General features: G+C 37.6%; 1 long non-coding RNA gene across 1 annotated transcript; it reads left to right on the top strand.

Moving 5' to 3' along the window:
* The first annotated feature begins 384 nt into the window (after positions 1–384).
* LOC141702807 (uncharacterized) lies at positions 385–6,477 on the top strand. Its single transcript, XR_012567265.1, has 3 exons — positions 385–438; positions 1,048–1,120; positions 6,356–6,477. It is a non-coding gene; the product is annotated as an uncharacterized LOC141702807 (long non-coding RNA).
* Positions 6,478–8,533: the final 2,056 nt, after the last annotated feature.

Raw genomic sequence — 8,533 nt, 5'->3', positions numbered from 1 at the left:
ACTCTCACCTCGTGACCTGGTTGCTCTGATACCAAGTGATACACAAAAACAAATATATATATATATATATATATATATATATATATATATGCGTTTAGTATGAAACTGGACGAACAATACTACACGTTTGCTGTTAAGATGTCTCTTTTTATTAATCAGCAAATGTAGAACTTAAAACAAAAGCATACAACGGAAACATGCTGAAAAATAGGACCACTCCTACCACTAAGACTCCACCTCTAACTTATTCAAAGACTCCTACTGAACTCCTAGAAAATAGCATGACCAAGTCATGTACTCAGACAAAATAAAACACTGGGAATTAAACAAAATACACAAGACATCGAATTAAATAAAACTAGTTTGAGATTAAAAATCCCAACAGAGACTAGCAGGGAATGAAAAGGTCTTAATATTGTTAGGGTTAATGACGATAAGGTAATTATTATTTTTATTTTTTCGAATGCTTAGGAAATTAAAATATAACTATCAAATCTTCATTAGAGTTATATTCAGTTTGAGTGTTTTAAATGTTTATTTTGTGTAATTGACATTTGGTAGGAGGTACATGTTTTGGATCCTGATTTGTCTAAAGGCTACAATCGAATTCAAATTTCGACTAAAGATCATAGATATTCTATTGACTATGCATTTGGCCCTGAGTCAAAAAATCTGGTTTGCTTCCAAATTGTGCTATTTTTTGTTTATCTTTATGAGGCGTAAGGGAAAAAACATGTGGATTAATTTCCTAATTATGTAGAAAGTTTAAATGTACTAATTCTTGCTATTGGCTCATTTACGTATATCTTGATTATGTTGAGATATAGAGAGCGTCTGAACTCTATTAGTAGTCATAAAATGAATAACTCCTTTGTTAATTTCGAATGGCCCATTATGTGGAGATTGTAACAATTCAGATTTATGTCAAAAAAATATGTAATCCACATAAACTACCTAGTACTCTGTCCATTTCCTAACTAGTAAGCTGATTTTTTTTTCCAAGTGGTGAAGGAGATGTTAAGCTCACTCCAATGCTTTCACAATCAGGGTTGAAATGGCGGCATGTAGCATTAGGTTATAAATTTAGCTTGCATCTGGTTAGCATCAAGAAGCTTCCCAGGTAAGAATTTTCGTTTATTGTTATCTTCAGTGACTTGTTTTAATTTTTTGTTCTGGTTATGAAATTTAATTTTTAAAATGGCACAACTATAAATCAACCACTGTCCATTTTGTTTTGAAATAAATTGTGTTGTTGCCTTACTGATTGACTGAGTGTAATAATACATCCATGGTCCGATTTCCATTTTTTTTATAGTTTAGTCCTCTTTCCATTATCGAAAAGTGGTTGCCTTGTTGACTAGGTTAGTGCGTATAGTTTTAGACTAAATATTCTTTCATTTCCGTGCATAAAATTTGATGGTGGTGATAGTTTTTTTTGGCTAAATTGAATATATATAAAAAGGACTAAATAATATACACGGATGACCCTGGCTCCAGGCTAAGCCCTAGAGGAGGCTATCTATAAGCAATCTACAAGCAAGACTGCAGATAGAAAGAACAAAGTATGGAGATCATCTAATCTAGCCAAATACGGTAACGGTGAATACAAGTCTGTTTCATAAACCAGGTGGAGGAGTGTTTGTTTTGATATCAATGAGCATGCCTTCATAAAGCTTCGCAGGCCTAAGGTTTCCTTTGTTTTGAAGTCTTGCATTTCTTTCTCGCCGTAAATGGTAAGCAAAAATTTGGAGGGATAAGAGAGCTAGTTGACGAAGAGGAGCAGGGACAAGGGATGCCCTTTGATGCATAATATCGGCCCAGGAGAAGCATTGGCTAATAGAAATACCGAGCATGGACGCCAAGCGACCTAGGATATAATGACTATAAGGGAATTGCACAAATAAGTGATTAGCAATTTCTAGGCCTCCCGGGCATAGAAGACATTCTCGAGACAGATCAATACCGAAAGAAGCTAATCTGTTAAAAGTATACAGTTTCCCTAAAGCCAGAATCCATTCCAAGTGCGCATACATATTGATGGCTAATCTTTGCCAAACAGACGAGTGCCAAGGGACAATAGGGAAACGAGTTCTAAAAGAGTCCCAAATGTGCCAGGTTTTGAGTTTGTGAAGGGGTCTATCAAGCCATAATATACAGTCTTCTTTGTGAGACTCGACTTGGGGGTAAAAAAAGTGTTACAACTAGAATTGGAGGAGCGGTCACCTGTGGTGAAGGCAAGAACTGGGACTCGGTAAAACGCAGGAGCCCAAGGTGAGAATAGAGTGAACCGTAGCTGTAGATGTAGAACTTGCTTGAGATATGATAGGATCAATAGATGTTTCAGCAAGGCATATGTTGTTCCACCATGGATCAAACCAAAGAGAAGTGCATTTTCCATTATCAATCGTATAATGGATATATTTTCTGGCCAGAGGACGGAGTTGTAAAACTTTTCTCCAAATCTAGGAGCAGTCTGTAGGCTCTTTCATAATCCAGAAATGTCGATGTTTGAGAGCGGTTGAGTGAATCCAAGAGGCCCACAAAGAAGGGGCCTTAATGACAATATGACAGAGATGACGGAGGATTTGAGCTTTGTTCCACTCCTTGGTGTTGCGAATGCCAAGACCCCCCTTCCTCTTTAAGTGTCGTGATTTAAACCCACGAGACTTTAGCCCCTACTTTAGTAGAAGCGTCTCCTCTCCAAAGAAATGTGGTCATTATTGTTTGCAATCGACTATGAACAACTCCAGGGAGAAGAAAGTGATTTTTCCAGAATCTAATAATCGCAATAAGTACTACTTTGATTAATTGGGATCTTCCAGCTAGAGACAGAATTAGAGTGGTCCAAGAGTTCATCCTCGCGGTGAAAAGTTTGAGTCAAACCAGGTGATGAAATCACTCGTGCATCCCCCAAAAAAGACCGTACTTTTGCTTATACGTGCATGAAGAGCACTCCAAGAAGAGAATAATTCAAGGCATCGTATATTATGCATCACAAAGGCCTCATCACCACGGGAAAAAAGTAGAACATCATCCGCGTAGAAGAGGTGAGTGAATTTCAGCTTCTTACATTTCCAACAAAATTTAAAATCAGCAGGGATCTTTATGAGTAAACTCGACAAAACATTCATAGCCACGGTGAAGAGGTATGGGGACATAAGATCACCTTGTCTAAGCCCCTTCTTTCCTTTGAAGTATCCTGATAAGATGCCATTAATCTTGATCGAGTACATCGGAGTAGAGATGCAAGCATAAATCCAACCCAGAAATTTAGAGAGGAAGCCCGATTTGTGTAAGGCTGCCATTAGAAAATTCCAGTCCAGAGAGTCAAAAGCCTTATGTAAGTCAATTTTCAGGGCATACTTTGGCACCTTAGTTTCTCGGGAGTAACCTCGAAACAGCTCCTGAGCCATGAGAATGTTATCCGATATATGTCATCCTTTAACAAAAGCAGACTGAGAGATATTGTTGATCAAAAGAAGAACATGCTTTTATCAAGAAGCAAGGGTATTTGCTATACACTTATAGGCAATGTTGCAAAGAGAGATAGGCCTGAAGTCCTTCATGTTGGTTGGATTGGCCACTTTAGGAATCAAAGAAATCCCAGTGCTATTCATACCCGTGTGCATGACAGAGGTGCGGAAAAAGTGCTGAACAGCCTCACAAAAAACAGGACCTATAATATCCCAGGTTGTGAGGTAAAATTTTACAGGAAACTCATTAGGACCCGGGGCCTTATTTTATTTCATACGTTTCAAGGTCGTAAGAATAAGATCAGAGGAAACAGGTGTTTCAACAAATGTAGAATGCTCAGCAGAGATGTTGGGAAAATCTAAGTCTTCAAGCATACACGGCTGAGTAAGAGATGCAAGTCCAATAGTGTCAGAAAAGTAGTTCACATCAACTCCTACTACCGGGTGGTGTCCAAAAACTATGGCCCCTTCTTTATTCTTAATAGAAATAATTTTGTCACGATTCCAATTTGACTTGACTTGATTGTGAAAGAACCAGTTATTACCATCAACTAGGTGAAGCCATTTGATACGAGATTTTTGCCGTAAGAGTGCCTCCTCCTGAATAAGACATGTCTCGAGGTGTTTAGTAGCAGCTATCTCAAGTTTAAACATCTCAGGAGTGTCAGAGGTGGAAAGAGATTGTTGGATATCATGCAAGTCATTTATGGCCAGATGCACCCTGGAGTGAAGATTACCATGTCTCTTATTAAGGGTCACCAAGACACCTTTTACGCATTTAAGCTTCCTAGATAAGATAGCCATATGATCCCCAAACCAAGGTTCATTCCAAGCAGTTGCCACCATTTCCCGGAAGTCGTCAAGATCACTCATAAAGTTGAAGTACTAAAAAGATTTAGCAAAATACTGCATATGCATCGGAACAAAGTGCATAAGAGGGGAATGATCAATGAGGCCCCTAGGGTGCATCTGAACAAAACCTTCGGGGAAGGTGGTAATCCAGTCTTGATTGCCCAAGATACGGTCTAGACGTCTGAAAAAGGAGCATTTGGTATTTTATTCATCTAAGTAAACAGAGGCCCCAAAGTGCGCAGGGAGATCAGCCCAGTATTTGTGACACAATCCAAAAAGTCTTGCATATCAGGGGTCCAGTGTTGTCGACCTCCTTGAGTCTCAGAAATGCTAAGCAAATAATTAAAATCTCCACCAACACACCAAGGCCCCTGATTCAATTGACTTAACCGCAACAAATCACGCCATAAAGGAAGTCTATGCTGAGGTTGATTGTGAGCATAAACGAAAGTAATAGTGAAATGGATGTGTTTCTCAATAAAAGTAACATGATAAGTGACATGTTGATCAGTTTTGGAGATGACATTAACCATCCAGCAATCAGGGTCCCAACCAACCCAAATACGGCCCAAAACATGGTGCTCATAGTTGAAAACCCAGGACCAATTTCTATTAATAAGCTTAGAAATGGCCAAACAATTTGCTTCTTTAACTTTAGTCTCAATAAAACACATAAAAGTAAGATTATGTCTTACAATATAGCTAGTAATTTCTTTTTGATATGGGGCTTTATTAAGTCCCCTAGTGTTCCAAACAGAGCAATTCATTTAAAAAGAGGGTTTGGAAGGCTTACCCGCCCTCCAAAGGCTTTTCTTGGAAATAATAGGGGTGAAACCCTCTTTGTCACCTTTTTGCTTAGGTGCAGAAGGATGCATTAATGAAGAATCACGAGTAGCTGTTCCCGAGTCAACCACCAGAGCATGGTCCATTTAGGGGACCTAGTGTGTTTGCAGTTCCTTTGTGATGATTTATCAACAGACCTAATTAGGGCCTCTTCTTCTAAAGCTTCAATCTCTCCTTCTTCAAGGTGAGGAAGAGCTGCGAAGCAGTTTGTGGTGTTGGGCTCATCTGTAGAATCTTTCAGCTCGGGATCAGTTTGGGGGGCCAAATCACGGTCATTTATGTTAACATCATTTTGCATATATTCCTTGCCTTGTTCATGTGCCACATCAACATCTAGAACAACATCACATCCGAAGAGTTTTTCAACAACATTAGGTGTCTTAGAGTTGTGCTGATTTTCAACAAAGTTTTCAGAGGCTGTAGTGTCACCAATGAGAAGCTGAGAGTCGTTTGCTTCTCTAGTATAATCAATAGTGGGTCTAGGTTGCTCGACAATATTGGAATTCAGCAACACCCCATGTGAGGTAATGTCAGGAGTCCTCCCCGCACGGTGCGGGTCAGTCGTGTGCTCTTTCATGACTCGAATTGACTCGGTGGCAGTGTGTAACCCACTCCTGGTACGAGAAGGCGGGCGCACAGCCTCAGGGTTTTTGTTACATCTTGACAGTGAATGTCTAAGTTAAGAGAGAATGGAAGTGCAGTGTCATCTAAACGTAGTTGATGCTATTATCGACCTAAATGATTTGCAATGAATCATGACTATTGTTCAAGTACTATAACATTATTATCTGTTAGTAACTTTTTTCTTTGTCTTTTTTTTCCTTGGGTAACTATTGAAAATGCCACCAACTTTTCCAACTCCCGTAGTATGAGTATACAAGTCCTTTACAAAGCTCTAAGGACATCGATGTTAAAAGCCGTACAGCAAATAGGTGGACATTACAAATTATCTGAATAGTCATAAATTTATTATTATAGTTTAAAGGTTTGGTATTATAAAATAATTTCGACTGTATTTTGTAAGTTTGTTATCATTACATGTCATTGTACAGTTAAGACATTTGTAAGGTTTGCCCTACTACTTGTGTTACAGCGTGTTTTCTAAATGCAAAATCTGATATGTTTTTATCCACATTTCTACCTAAAGTCATGTCTCTGATACATTTTTTCCCATTTACGCATTGTAGTTTCGCTGCTCTTTGTTGCTGCTATTTTTTGGAGGAGTGCTGCTGTTTTTGCTGGGACCAGGATTGATTGAGGAATCTTTTTATATAATCTTCCATAGGAATTAATCATCCTAAAAAAATTATTATGTGTCTAGTAATTGGCTTTTTGGTATTATGTTAGGAGACACTCTTATATTTGGTTAGTTTGAATTATCATGTAATATCATTTAATTTTCGGAGAAAATGAAAAAAACATTTAGTTGTACTGATTTGGTTGTTTTTGGTAGAAAATATAAAAATTGTGCAAGTTTTTGAAAACAAAAAAGTGTTGTCATTGCTCTTTTAAAGTTTTGGAAAAAAAGAACATAATTAAAAAATTGTTGAAAAATTGTTCCACTATGATGTGGCATGTGGGCCCCATAATGATGACATGTCATTGGGGTCCTATAATGAGGTGTCTTGTGGGACCCACAGTAAGTGGATCCAACATGTCAGTGGCCCCCAAGTCAGTGGCACCCACCTTCCATGTGTCAAAAAGCCACATGTCAAGCAATCTGGCAGTCCACGTGACAATCCACCTGTCATGTGGGCCCATTTTTTTGTAAAATCATAGTTTGGGGCAACATAATATCTGGTGTTGTCGTAAATGAGAAAATGTTGCCTTAGAACCCTAAGACAACATCAAAAATACTAACATCAGAAAAGTGTTGCCATTAAATTTTTTTAATCTTTCGCAACAATTGTTGGGCCTCTTGTAACTTTTTTGGAATGTTGCAGAAAGCCATTATTGGCGTAGTGAGCCCAAACAAGTTAAGAAAGCTCTACTGGATTCAGACTGGATCATTACCATGCAAGAAGAGTTAAACCAGTTTGAAAGAAACAAAGTATGGAAGTTAGTACCTATGCCAAAAGACAGATCAGTCATTGGAACTAAATGGGTATTCAAAAACAAGATGGATGAGAATGACATTATCACAAAGAACAAACCAAGATTAGTTTCTAAAGGATACTTTCAAGCGGAAGAAATTGATTTTGGTGAAACTTTTGCTCCTGTAATACGATTGAAAGAAATCAGAATCTTTCTGGCCTATGCAGCTCATGATTTCAATGTCTATCAGATGGATGTAAACAGTGCTTTTATAAATGGAGAACTTAAAAAAGAGGTATATGTATGCCAACCAGCTGGATTTGAGGACCCAAATTTTTCAGAGTATATATATGTTCTTTTAAAAGCACTATATGGTCTAAAGCAAGCACCTAGAGCCTGGTATGACACTCTATCCCAATTTCTACTTGAAAATCTACTACAGAAACTGCGAATAAAACCCTATTTTATAGAAAAACCAGTGGTTCTAGTATCCTTATACAGATTTATGTGGATGACATAATATTTGGTTCTATTGATGAGAAATTTTGCAAAAAAATTGTTAAACTATTGTAAAGTAAATATGAGATGAGCATGGTGGGTGAATTCACCTACGTCCTTGGTTTACAAGTTAAACAATTAAAGGAAGAAATATTCATAAGGCAAACAAAATATGTGAATGATTTTTTAAATAAGTTTGACTTATCAAATTGTTCACATGCCAAGACTCCTATGCCAACTATCACTAAATTAGAATGAATACCTAAGAAAAGAAGGTGGATATTTCTAATTATAGAGGCATGATTGGGTGTCTGTTGTACTTGACAACCAGCAGACCGGATATTATGTTTTCCACTTTTCTTTGTGCTAGGTTTGAATTTTATCCTAGAGAGTCATATTTAATAGCTATAAAAAAAATCTTAAGATATCTCAAAGAAACACCGAACCTTGGCATTTGGTATTCCAGAGAGTCTGATTTTGATCTAATTGGTTATTCAGATGCAGACTATACAACTTGCAGAATTGACAGGAAAAGCACAAGTGAAAGCTACCAATTTCTAGGAAACAAGATGGTTTCATGGTGTAGCAAAAAGAAGAACTCAGTATCAACCTATATAGTTGAGGTTGAGTACATTGCAGGTTGGAAGTTAATGTGCACATATTTTATGGATGAGGAATGAATTATTTGATTATGGATTAAGATTGGAGAATATCCCAATCCTTTGTGAAAAGACCAGTGTTATTATCATCACTAGAAATCCATTCCATCATTCAAGAACCAAGCACACCGACATATAGTATCATTTTATCAGAGAACATGTGATGAATGGTAC

The sequence above is a fragment of the Apium graveolens genome, unplaced genomic scaffold (genome assembly GCF_009905375.1).
Source record: "Apium graveolens cultivar Ventura unplaced genomic scaffold, ASM990537v1 ctg5761, whole genome shotgun sequence".
Taxonomy (NCBI): Eukaryota; Viridiplantae; Streptophyta; class Magnoliopsida; order Apiales; family Apiaceae; genus Apium; species Apium graveolens.
Note: the sequence above shows the minus strand (reverse complement) of the source record. Positions and strands in the feature narration are given on the sequence as shown.